This window comes from Petaurus breviceps, unplaced genomic scaffold (assembly GCF_028583685.1).
Source record: "Petaurus breviceps papuanus isolate PSGF00001 unplaced genomic scaffold, PetGlider_PUasm1.0 131, whole genome shotgun sequence".
Lineage (NCBI taxonomy): Eukaryota > Metazoa > Chordata > Mammalia > Diprotodontia > Petauridae > Petaurus > Petaurus breviceps.
This window is the reverse complement of record NW_027185674.1, coordinates 5,865,182-5,877,166: the sequence shown is the minus strand read 5'-3', so window position 1 is coordinate 5,877,166 and position 11,985 is coordinate 5,865,182. Positions and strand designations below refer to the sequence as shown.

Below are 11,985 nucleotides of genomic sequence, written 5' to 3'. Positions count from 1 at the left end.
TCTCTGTCTCTGTCTCTCTCTCTCTCTGTCTCTCTCTCTCTCTCTCTCTCTCTGTCTCTGTCTCTCTGTCTCTTTGTCTCTCTCTCCTTGAAGAGCAGCCCAGTTGACCTTGCTCCTTCTTACTCCTGAGAAATCACCACGAAAGCTGAGAAAATAGAGAGTGTGGTGACTAAACACCCTTCCTGCTCCAAAGCCTACCAGAAGACTCATTTTTCAACTCTAACATCGGCAAACATAAGCCAGCGTCCCACTGGAGGCTTCTCATCAATGTTCTTGCTTGATAAGTCAGATATATGTCACTCCAGACAAAGTGAAGTATCTCGTTTGATACCAACTGTCTTTAAGGACACAAATTGCCTACAATAATCGAATATTTCACGCTCTGCTGAATTCAGGTGCCCAAGGCATGTTTCATTGGTGGCCCACTATGGCAATGACATCTTCAAAAAGGCATCGTATAAATACAAGCTGCTGAGTGTCGATGGTGTTTCATGAGCACCTAGAAGGGAGAAAGGAACAAGTAATTCTCAGGAGGATCCCGTAGCTCTAAACGCCTGCTGTATAATCAGGGTTCTAAGCACTGCCAGGCAATGAGCTCCCCATCACTGGAGGTCTTCTAGTAGAGTCTGTCTGATCATTTGTTGACCGTGTTGTAGAAAGAATGCCTGCTCATCTAGAGGCGAGGCTAGAATGCGCTTCTTAAATTGTGGATTGGGAGGCTGTATTGGGTCAGGAAAAGTCTGGTAACAGTAAAAGGCTTCTGAATGTGCAATGACCAAAAATTAATTCAAAATCAAAAGTATAATGAATTCAAGGTGTTTCTGGCTGTGCTTACCCAGGTTACATCCTGCGGCTTCACCGAAGCCTTGATTCTGAACACAAAGCATGTGTACTTTGCACTGTGCCTGTGCTCAGAGCACGCTATTTTGCCATAAAGGCAAAAAGGGATCAGAGCAGAAAAAGGTTTAAGAAGCCCTGGGCTAGATGACCTCTGAGGTACTGCTCCAACTCTTGATATAAACTCATTTGGTCATCCTGTAAATATAGGTAGGTCTTTATACTTGGTCCAGCATTCTCTCTTTTGATACCCATAACCACCTTAGAAGGTAGGTTGGACAAAAATCATCATCATCATTTTATAGAAGCAGAAACACCTGAGTGCGTTAAATGACATGCCTAAACTCACATGGCGAAATAACGGCAGAGATAAATAGTACCATAGGATTTGGGGCCAGAAGGTGCCGTGGAGATCTTTTTTAATCCAGATTTGTCAAAACAACCCTGCCTGGTACAACATTCTCAAATGCACAGGAGCCAGATTAAAATGTAATTGGGAAACATTTAACAAAATAAAATGTAGATAACACATTTTAAAATGGAATCAGTGTGTAACCTGAAGGGATCTTCTTGTTCAGTCATTTTTCAACTCTTTGTAACCCTATGGGGTTTTCTTGGGAAAAATACCAACTCCAGACTCAGTGCTCTATTCACCTAGCTTGTCCATGACCCTGGGCAAGGCATTCAACCTCTGTCTACCTCAGTTTCCTCAACTGTAAAATAGGAGATACTAATAGCAATAGGAAGCTAAGTAGTACAGTGGATGTAGTTCTGGACTTGGCATCAAGAAGACCTGAATTCGAGTCCCTAAACTTTTTTGAAACTAAGTTTTCTCGTCTGTAAAATGAGAAATAATTATAGTTATACTATCGGATAAAAACAACATAAATATGAGCCACTCATGTTGTAAAATGAGATAATGGATAGCAAAACAGTTTTTTGTTTGTTTGTTTTAAAGCAATCGGGGTTAAGTAACTTGCTCAAGGTTACAGGGCCAGTTATTTCTGGGTATGGTGCTAAGTATCTGAGCCCGGATTCGATCCCAGGTCATCCCGACTCTGGGGCCGGTGCTCTTACTCAATGAGCCACCTGGCCACCCCAGCAAAACAGTTTGAAGAGTATAAATGCAAGGTAATACTTGCATTAATAGGTGAGTGTGAGTGGTAATAATCAAAACTCACCTATGATCTCCAAACCTCATTCCCCAGGACCATTTTCCAGTTAGCAGTAGAAAAAAATAACCAAAAGACTGGTAGCCTAAGAGAGAGAAATTATATAGGAAAAGGGACAGAAGAATCTGTCCCTGAATATGAGTAAATATGGTATCTATTAAAGTACCAGCCTCCACACACTAATGAAATGAACAACCATTCACATCATCCGGTCTTGACAAAGGTTTTGAGAAATCCTCTGCTTACTGGAAGTGGGGGAAGTGGCCTCTTCCTTATGATGGGGGTTTCCCACATCTGTAGCTTTAGATGTTACATTGTTGAGTGCTTCAAAGCAGAAAGGGGAAGTCTTTCATATACATATGTATGTACATATATGTGTATATATATATATATATATATATATATATATATATAGAGAGAGAGAGAGAGAGAGAGAGAGAGAGGGAGGGAGAGAGCGAGTCTCAGTCTCATCTTTCCTAACAGAAATAAGAAGGGAAAACTTTCATTATCATGAAAGGTATAGGTAGCTAGGGAGGATGGCTAGAATTTACCAAGGTATTTTAAGAGTAGGAAGGTGATCCAGTGATAATACTGTTGTACAATTAAGAAATGTACAGAGGAAATATGCTTTACATGATGGCACACGTATAATCTATAGCAGACTGCTTGCTGTCTTGGAGAGAGGGGAAGAAGGGAGAGAGATGGAAAAATTTGGAACTCAAAATCTTATAAAAATGAATGTTGAAAATTACCTTTACATGTAATTTGAAAAAATAAAATACTACCTGTATTACAAAAAAAAAAGAAATGTAGAAATAAGAACAACATCGAGCAGTTAGTACTTAACAGTTTGTACAGGATTTTATATACTTGATCTCATTTGAGCCTCAAGACAACCCTGTGTATTATCACCCCCATTTTACAGATGAGGAAATTGAGACAAAGAGTTTACATGATATGTCCATGCTTACAGAACCAGTAAATGTCTCAGGCAGGATTTGAATCCAAGTCTTCCGGACTGCAGACTCAAGGCCAGAAAGGAAGAAAGAAATATAAAGGCAGAAAGGAAACTAGTATGACCCACTTTCTCCTAACAAGCAGTAGGACCCTATCCAAATTACTATCCTCTCTATCTCTCACAATTATATCAGATTGTGAATTAATTTGCTGCTTTGTTCTCTATCTGAGAGGACTGACTTCCCAGGGAGGAGGTAAGGGGAAAAAGGAACATTATTACAATTTTATATAAATTGTCTCTATATTAAGTGCCTCATTATAGAGTTCATTTGGGATTCATGGAAATAGGTTAATCATGGTCAGGGCCAGACTAAGACAAAAGCATGCAGTTTGGCATCCTGAACGTTCCTCTTTCTTTTTCGTTTTCTCCCTAAGGGCTTCCTTTTCCTTACTCCTTTCCCATTTCTCCCCCATCAAAGCCTGCTCTCCAGAAAGGTACAGATGTCAGTCCTTAATACTTTTCTCTTTCAGCCAGCATTTACAAGTTAAGGCTGATCTCTAACAGTGGAATAAAAAGGCTTTATCCCCAAACGTCAGGTGGAAACTGGAAAAGCTGGATATGGAACAGGGGCTACCCCAGGGTAGGGTCCCAGTGGATGCAATGTGGTACTGTGAATACTGTATTTCGAATTAAAATCCTCAGTTTGGACCACAACTCTCTCACTTGCTACGGTGTGTCCCTAAAATCTGGACACATAGGAAATCTCATTAACTATTCATGTTTTCAAGCAATGAAATGAATGAAATTTTCAACAATATTTTATTAAATTTGTTTAATTAGCATAAATGATATTTCATAGGAAGATATAGGCAATCTCATTAATTAATTTAATTAAATTAATCTCATTAATATGGAAAATAGTCCCAATAGCTTCTGAAAGCTTTTATTCCATATGAAATTGTCATGGCTAAAATTTATGCTAATTAAATAAAATGTTGTTGAAAATTTCATTCATTTTATTTCTTGAAAATATGCATCGTATATGTACAACTTTGGGCTAATCACTTAATCTCCCTAGGCCTTGGTTCCCTCTTCTGTAAAAGGAGAGCAGTAGACTCTAAGAAAGCAGGTCCCTCTCAGTTCCAGAACTACGTTTCTGTGACCCAGAAGTCACCCCATGAAGGAAATCACCAGTTCCATCTGTGCTCCTAAGACTGGTCCTGGTCAGCATTAGTTTCACAGTGATACCCTTTATTCTAGAATAAAGGTGGGATCTCCTAGCTCAAACAGCTAGGAGCCATAGATCTTCAAACACCATTAATCTACTTCTAACTTAGTTGACCACTTAAATTACTCTTACCTCCTGTAGCTGTCTAAGCCCCAACAACATGCATGGAATCCCCCTCCAGCTCAAAGTCTACCCAACTCAAAAAAGTAGCAGACCTACCCAACACCTGGCATGGTGCCTCCCACACAGGAAGCATGTAGTACACATTTGACGACTGACTGATTAGTAGGAGCTTCCCAAAAGGCTCTCTGCTCTCCCAGGAGCATAGGTAATAAGACAACTCTGGTTTGAATCAGTATTTGTAGTGTCTATGGGTAAAGTTTTTTTATTCCCCTGTTAGTTCTAAAACTCAATGATACAATGACTTTATGGTGGTTTCACATAGTTGCCTCATGGGGTCCTTGTAACGACCCTGTGAGGTAGGTAGCAAAAGTCGTATTGTCCATATTTTGCAAGTAAGGAAGCTGAGGGCAGGACAGGTTAAATGATTTACACAAGGTCACACTAGTAAATGTGAGAGCTGGCGCTATACCACTTGTCTCCTGACTCCCAAACCAATGCTCTTTTCCAATACAACAATCAGTCAACAAGGATTTGTTGAGCACCTACTATGTGCCATGCACTGTTTTAAGTTCCAGAGAGACATAAAAAGGCAGAAGGAGTCCTAGACCTTAAGTTTACATTCTACTATAGGAGACAGCATGAGCATCATCAGGTATATGCAAGTTGTGGAATAGATGAAGAATAGTCACCAAGAATAAGGCCAGTCTAGCTAAATTGTAGAGTGAATAAAAGGGAATAAAGCAAAGGAGGCAGGTAGGCAGCACAGTGGATGGAGCACTGGTCCTGGACTCAGAAAGACCTGAGTTCAAATCCAGCTTCAGAGATTTACTAGTGGTGTGATCTTGGGCAAGTCATTAAACCACCATTTGCCTCCGTTTCCTCAATGTAAAACAGAGATGATGATAGCTCCTACCTTCCAGGGTTGTTGTGAGGATTAACTGAGATAATACTTGAAAAGTGCTTATCATAGTGCCTGGCACATAGTAGGCATTATATAAATGTTAGCTATTATTAGTTGCTGCTGTGCTGCAGCTGTGGAGTTTAAACCCTGGAGTTTATTTCTGGCTCAGCTGAGATTCTTGGCTTTCTCTTCAAAAGAGCAAGTGAGAGTGTGCTCCTTTAACTTAAAGCCCATAGGCTTTTTCTTGCTACATCCAACTCTTTTAGAAAAGGCAGGACTTGTGTCTTAAACCAGCCAAAAGCTTGGGTTTCCTTGTCTTATTTCCTTCAGAGCCTTGGCCAAGCCTCTCCTCCCTAACAGAGTATAACCTCTTTAGAACAAAAAGCAGGTTCTGTCTGGCCAGCAAGTTAATAACATCATTCTTAATATTTTCTTCTGGTTTTTTCTCCCCATTCCCCTACCCTGGGTTCAGAGACATGAATCCCTCTGTTGGAGACCTCACCCTAACTTTATAATAAATATTCTATATGCCTCCGAATTTTAATCTCCAAAGACTTGTACTGTCCTACTAGGTAGTTCTCTTCATGATGCTATTTGGGGCTTTCTTGGCAAAGATACTGGGGTGTTTGCCATTTCCTTCTCCAGCTCATTTTACAGATGAAGAAACTGAAACAAATAGGGTTAAGTGTCTTGCCCAGGGTCATAAAGCTAGGAAGTGTCTGAGGCCAGATTTGAACTCATGAAGAAGAGTCTTCCTGATTCCAAGCCCAGTACTCTATCCACTGTGCCACCTAGTAGTTCTCTGCTTTAGGATATCCTTTTTCTCTTTTTAAAATTTATTTTATTTTCAATTCATGTAAGAAAACAAGCATTTCCATAATATAGTACAATTAAAAAAAAAAAAAGATGATTTCGCATGAAACTGCAAGGCTACCATGTACAACTTGCTATTCCCTCCAAATGTAAAATAGAAATAGAAAAAATATGGGTTCATATTCAGAGGAAGTTAGTGAAGTTAGTAAAACCCCAAAGAGGAATCTCAAATGGTCACAAGCCCAAAAAGAGCTCTTGGAAGAACTTAAAAAGGAATTCAAAAATCAAATAAGAGAAATTGAGAAAAAAATAGGAAATAAATAAAAGCAATCCAAGAAAATCATGGAAAAAAAGTTGGCCAATTGGAAAAAGATACATAATCTTAAGGAAGAAAATAACTAGAATAGGGCAAGAGTAATTGAATGAGATTATAGGACACCAAGAAATAATAAAACTAGAAAAAATAGAAGGGAATCTGAAACATCTGAAAAACAACTTATCTGGAGAATAGATTGAAGAGAGATAATATAAGAAGTGTAGGACTACCTGAAAGTTACGATAAAAAAAAAGAATCCGAATACAATATTACAAAAAATTATTTGGGTCTCCTTTTTTTTTTTTTAAAAAAGCAATTGGGGTTAAGTAACTTGCTCAAGGTTACACGGCCAGGTATTTCTGGGTGGGTGCTAAGTGTCTGAGCCCGGATTTGATCCCCAGGTCATCCCGACTCTGGGGCCGGTGCTCTTACTCACTGTGCTACCTGGCCACCCCTGGGTCTCCTTTTTTCAAAAAAGTGTTTTCACCAGAGTATGGTTTCATTGTGTTTCCATAGCATCTGTGACCCTAGAATGGAGTCAGTGTCTGTTCTTCCTACCTTCATGACTCAGCTTTAGTGCTCAAGGGTGTTTCTTCCTTTTCTACACAGACAGAAACCTTTCCCCAAATCCAATGAAATGCTGTCAATTGTTTAACAACCAGTTCTTGAAGGATAGGAAATGTACTGCATGAAATACTAAATTTAATCTGCAGTAAACATTTTTCCATCACTTAAGGTCTGGACAATCCCCCCAAAAAAAAAGTCAAGTTCTGATTTGTAGCATTTGCCAATTTCTAAGGTGTAAATACTCATACTGAACATTTAACAATCGGCTCTCTTGGGAGCCAGTTTAAGCAGGCTCCAACACACTACTGCAGTCTACCTTTACCAGCATTCATCACTCAGATAAGGATTGGTGGTCACCAGATTTTCTTTTATATTAAAGAAAGAATAAAGTTATTCCCCCTTTTATATGAAAATACAGTGAACAATGTGGAGAAAAAGTGCTTTTGGATTAGAAGAAATCAACTGATCAGGCTGTTAAATGCAGAGGAAGAATCAATTTGTCTTCCTTTAACTGATCCTCATGGAAAGAAAGGAGAGACAAAAACCTCAGAGAAGCTGAGCAATTAATGGGGAGCTGCCCTTGTTTTTTTTTCCCTAACCATAATTCTTGGCTCTCAGCAGTTTCTTTGGTACCTCAATAATCCCATGGTTCCATCCAGCCCAACAAAGTCTCAGAAAGGAAGAGAAGGAAACTCTGAGATTAACTTTACCATTTGACCTTGTCTATCCTTTCCAGCTTCCCTCCCCAGAATTCTCCAAAAACAGAGAATTTTTGCCACAGAGAACATTAGGGCAGCCAGATGGTGAAGTGGATAGAGCACTTGGTCTGGAGTCAAGAAGACTCATCTTTATGAGTTCAAATGACTAACTGTGTGACCCTGGGCAAGTCAGTTAACCCAGTTTGCCTCAGTTTCCTCATCTGTAAAATTAGCTGGAGAAGGGAAGGGCAAACCACTCCAGAATCTTTGCCAAGAAAATCCCCAAAGGGGTTACAAAGAGTTGGACACAACTGAAAAACAACTGAACAACAGCAGATGCTTAATCCAAAAGAATTAATGTATAATAATGAGAATTCAGACACCAAGACTGTTAAAGGACCCATTGGGGAAGCAAGACCAGAGGGTTCATGCTGTCCCCAGTGAAACCATGATGATGGAGTTAAGCACTGATTCTGCTTATAAATTGAGCTGATTCTGATGAAATGGCTAAAGTCTTGAGCAGGGAGTCTTCCAGGGTCCCTTCTCTTTGCCCTCCCCACACGACAGAAACCAGATCCCAGCAAGAGAAATGACCTCAGTCACTGACACACGAACATCACCACTAACAGACCTCTCTGAGATTACTGAGCTCACAAAAATCATACCCTATATATAACAGTAAAAAGAAATTCCCATATGACTTTCCATATTTCTCCTTGGATCTTTACAATGACCCTGTGGGGAAGATAGGCAACATGGACTCATTGAATTAGAACTGGAGAAGGCTTTAGACATCCTTCAGTTCAATTCCCCCAATGTCCGGATGAAAAAACTGAAGCCTAGAAAAAAGAAGATGGAACAGGTAGAAGGACTGTGACTCAAACCAAGGTTTCTCTGGCTCCAGACCCAGTCCTTTTAATGCTGCACTGCCCCAGGTGGGAAATTTAGCTTTACCACCATTCTGTTCATCAGAAAACTAAGGAAGGTTCAGAGAGGCCGCTCACGAAGTCAGCGACAGGGACAAGACTAACCAGGATCTCTGAATTCCCTTCCCAAGGGTCCAGGCAAGCTCTGAACAAGGTGTCCTGTTGTAAAGGGTGGTGCCTCCAGGAACCGCAACAACCAGATCTGTCTGCAGGGAACCACTTCCCTCCACGTTCCTGTTTTGTGCCAGGGAGCAGCTGGCACTTTAACAATCTTCTGAACATTATCTAATAGTCACTAATATTTATCTCAGCTTCCCTGGAGTGTTTACTAAGTAGAAGCATGAATGACAACCTTATGTCATTTACTAACAAATGCAGTCAACAGCATGGGCTCCAAACGGGGCATGGAGACCCTAACAATAACCTGTGAAGAAAATGAGTCAACCATTCAGCTTTCACACACACCTTCCAAGAGACCCTCATCAAACGTGTTCTTCAATTCCATGAGACTTGGGTAGGAAGGGTGAGGAATAACATGATCCAGGCTGAGGTGCCAAAACACGAAAAAAAAAGCTGGCCCAAATACCAGGGAAGAGTCAGAATCAGGAACATTAGCTCATGTGTCTTTGGCAATCTAAGATTTACAAACCAGATACACACAGACAGGCATGCATAATTACCTAACAATAACAATATACAACCCTGACATATATTTGACATATTATACACATTTGCATATGAGTGTGTACAGACACATACACACACATAAAAAGCTCTAGCACACACATATAATTGATTCGATAAATTAATAATTAATATTTAAATATTAAATAAAATAAAAAATTTAATTTTTAAAAGTTAAATAAAATAATAATGATTTTAAAAGATCTATGAAGTACCTACTATGTGCCAAATACTCTGATAGGTGCTGAAGGCACGAAACCAAAACCGAAATAGTCTTTTGGTCTCCAAAAGGTAATATTCTACCAGAAGGATACAACAAGATAAGTGAATAGAAGGCAATTTGAGGAGAGGAAGAAATACTGACCAGTGGGATGATCAGAGAAGGCATCATGAAGGATATAAAGATTCTAAAAGGAGGAGATGATGAGGGAGTGCCTTCCAGACCCTTAGTATGGCCTGTGTGAAGGAAGGCATGGAGGCTGGAGATCAAATGCCGAGTTTAGTGAACAGCTGGCAGCATTTGACTTGAATGTAAAGTGTTTGAGAAGTAATGTGAAATAAGGTTGTAAAGACAAGTTGAAGCTAGAAAATGGAAGATGTTTTGAGTTTATGCACATATGGATTTATATTTATATATAAATATATATATTTAATTTCACACACATATAGACAGAAGGAAATACATGCTTAAAAATACTTTTTAAAAAATTCAACAATCCTGACACACACACTTAAACATATATACATAGCTAACGTCCCCCAAACTCACGTATGTACGCCACATGCCCTGAAACAGACAGGGATCCTCTTTGCTTCCTCTTCATGGTCATTCCTGGTACCCTTGACCTATTTCCATATTACTCCCTGGAGACAGATAACAGCTGCTTTTGCCACTGGATCCTATAAGTAGCTGAAATGAGATTTTTGTTCAGCTGCCAACCCTACGCCTCCCTGCCCTTGAAAATAGCCGGCTTTCGAGATAGTTGCCATGGGGCAGAGTCCTCCTCCTTTTCAAATGTCCTCATTGCACAGGTACTACCTTCATAGCATAGGGGATGGGCGAGAAGAAACAGACGGACACGCTCAAGGAGCCTTCAGGTGAAAAGGCCAATGGAGAGAACTGGAAAAGTGGGAACATGTGGAGTGGGACACAGGAAAGGACGTGGGAAAAGGAAATTTATCTACTAGGAAGTGCGGCTCCATGGCCTTGGTCTTTTATAATATATGTTAACATGTACACCCTGTGTGCATGTGTGTGTGAGAGACAGACAGACAGACATACAGACAGAGGGAGAGACAGAGAGAGAGAGAGAGAGAGAGAGAGAGAGAGAGAGAGAGAGAGAGAGAGAGAGAGAGAGAGAGAGAGAGAGAGAGAGAGAGAGAGAGAGAAAGAGAGAGAGAGAGAGAGAGAGAGAGAGAGAGAGAGAGAGAGAGAGAGGGAGGGAGAGACAGAGAGAGAGAGAGGGAGAGACAGAACAGAGGAAGAAAGATATGAGAGAGGAAAAAGGGAGAAAGACAGAGAGAGAGAGAGAGGGAGAGAGAGAGAGAGAGACAGAGAGACAGAGAGAGAGAGAGAGAGACAGAGAGAGAGAGAGGGAGAGACAGAGAGAGAGAGACAGAGAGAGAGACAGAGAGGGAGAGACAGAACAGACAGAGGAAGAGAGATATGAGAGAGGAAAAAGGGAGAAAGACAGAGAGAAAGAGAGAGAAATGGAAAAAATGTCAACATTAGTGCTGGTTGTAGGTACTAGAGCTATAATGAAGAGAAAACTGAAAAGAAAAAAAGTAATTTAGCTAAATAAAAGGAACATCAAAAATGGTCATAGAGATATTCAGAGTTAGAAGGGACCTTAAATATTATCTAGTTTAACTCTTTCACTTTACAGATGCAGAAACTGATGGCCACAGAAGTTATTTGCTCAAGGTCACCCAGCTAGGAATGACAGAGTTTGAATTTGAAATCAAGACCTCTGCCTGCAAATTCAGGACTCCTAGCACGTCACACTGCCTGCTACTATTCATACCAGCACAGTAACAATTATGTACAAAGGGCTCAAATCAGTTTTAAGGACTTTTAAGGCTGTGAGCCTTTGCTTGTGACTTTTTATCTTTCTGTGGATGATGCAGATGTTCTCGCTGACAATCTTGAAAAGATTAGAGTGTAAGAAGGCATTGATTTATCCCTCTCCCACTTCACTGGAGAAACAAAGGCACTGAGTAAAGACTTACTAGTACTCCCAGGAGATATTTGGTAGTGCCAGTGATTTGGGAATGGGTGCCAAAAGCCTTTAGCACTTTGTTTTATTCCTTGTTATTATGTTGGCATTCTAATTTAATTAAATATATTTGCTTTGGGGAAAAAAAAAGTTAGCACATATCCTTTAATGCTTCATTGAAAAATGAAGACTTGCCTTAAATCTCATCTCTGGGGGTCGAGTTGACTTGGACTGGATTGGGGATTAATTGGTTAGCTTAGATGGAATTACCACTTTTTGCTAAGCCTATAAAAAGCAGACTTTTAGCAGATTCAGGTCTATTTGCCTTTCTTCCTTCTCTGAGCATGGATTCGAGAGAAGAGAACTGAGAGTAGACCAGATTTGTTTGGGGGAAGAGGGAGTGCAACGCTGCACAATGCTATACCACCCTCCACCCCAAGGACTGACCCACCATCATCATCTCAGCCCCAGAGATGACAGCAGCCAGGGTAGTATTGGAGCTTTGTGTTCCTGGATCCTTACTGTGTGGATGTATGCTGACTGCCA

At 40.3% G+C, this 11,985-nt stretch overlaps 1 long non-coding RNA gene across 1 annotated transcript in view; it reads left to right on the top strand.

Annotated features, from left to right (window-relative positions):
- The window catches only part of LOC138174463 (uncharacterized), a 15,258-nt gene extending 3,669 nt beyond the window's left edge, over positions 1-11,589 (top strand). Inside the window, exon 2 of the long non-coding RNA XR_011171726.1 lies at positions 11,110-11,589. This is a non-coding gene — a long non-coding RNA (uncharacterized lncRNA). The remainder of the gene's footprint in view (positions 1-11,109) is intronic.
- Positions 11,590-11,985: the final 396 nt, after the last annotated feature.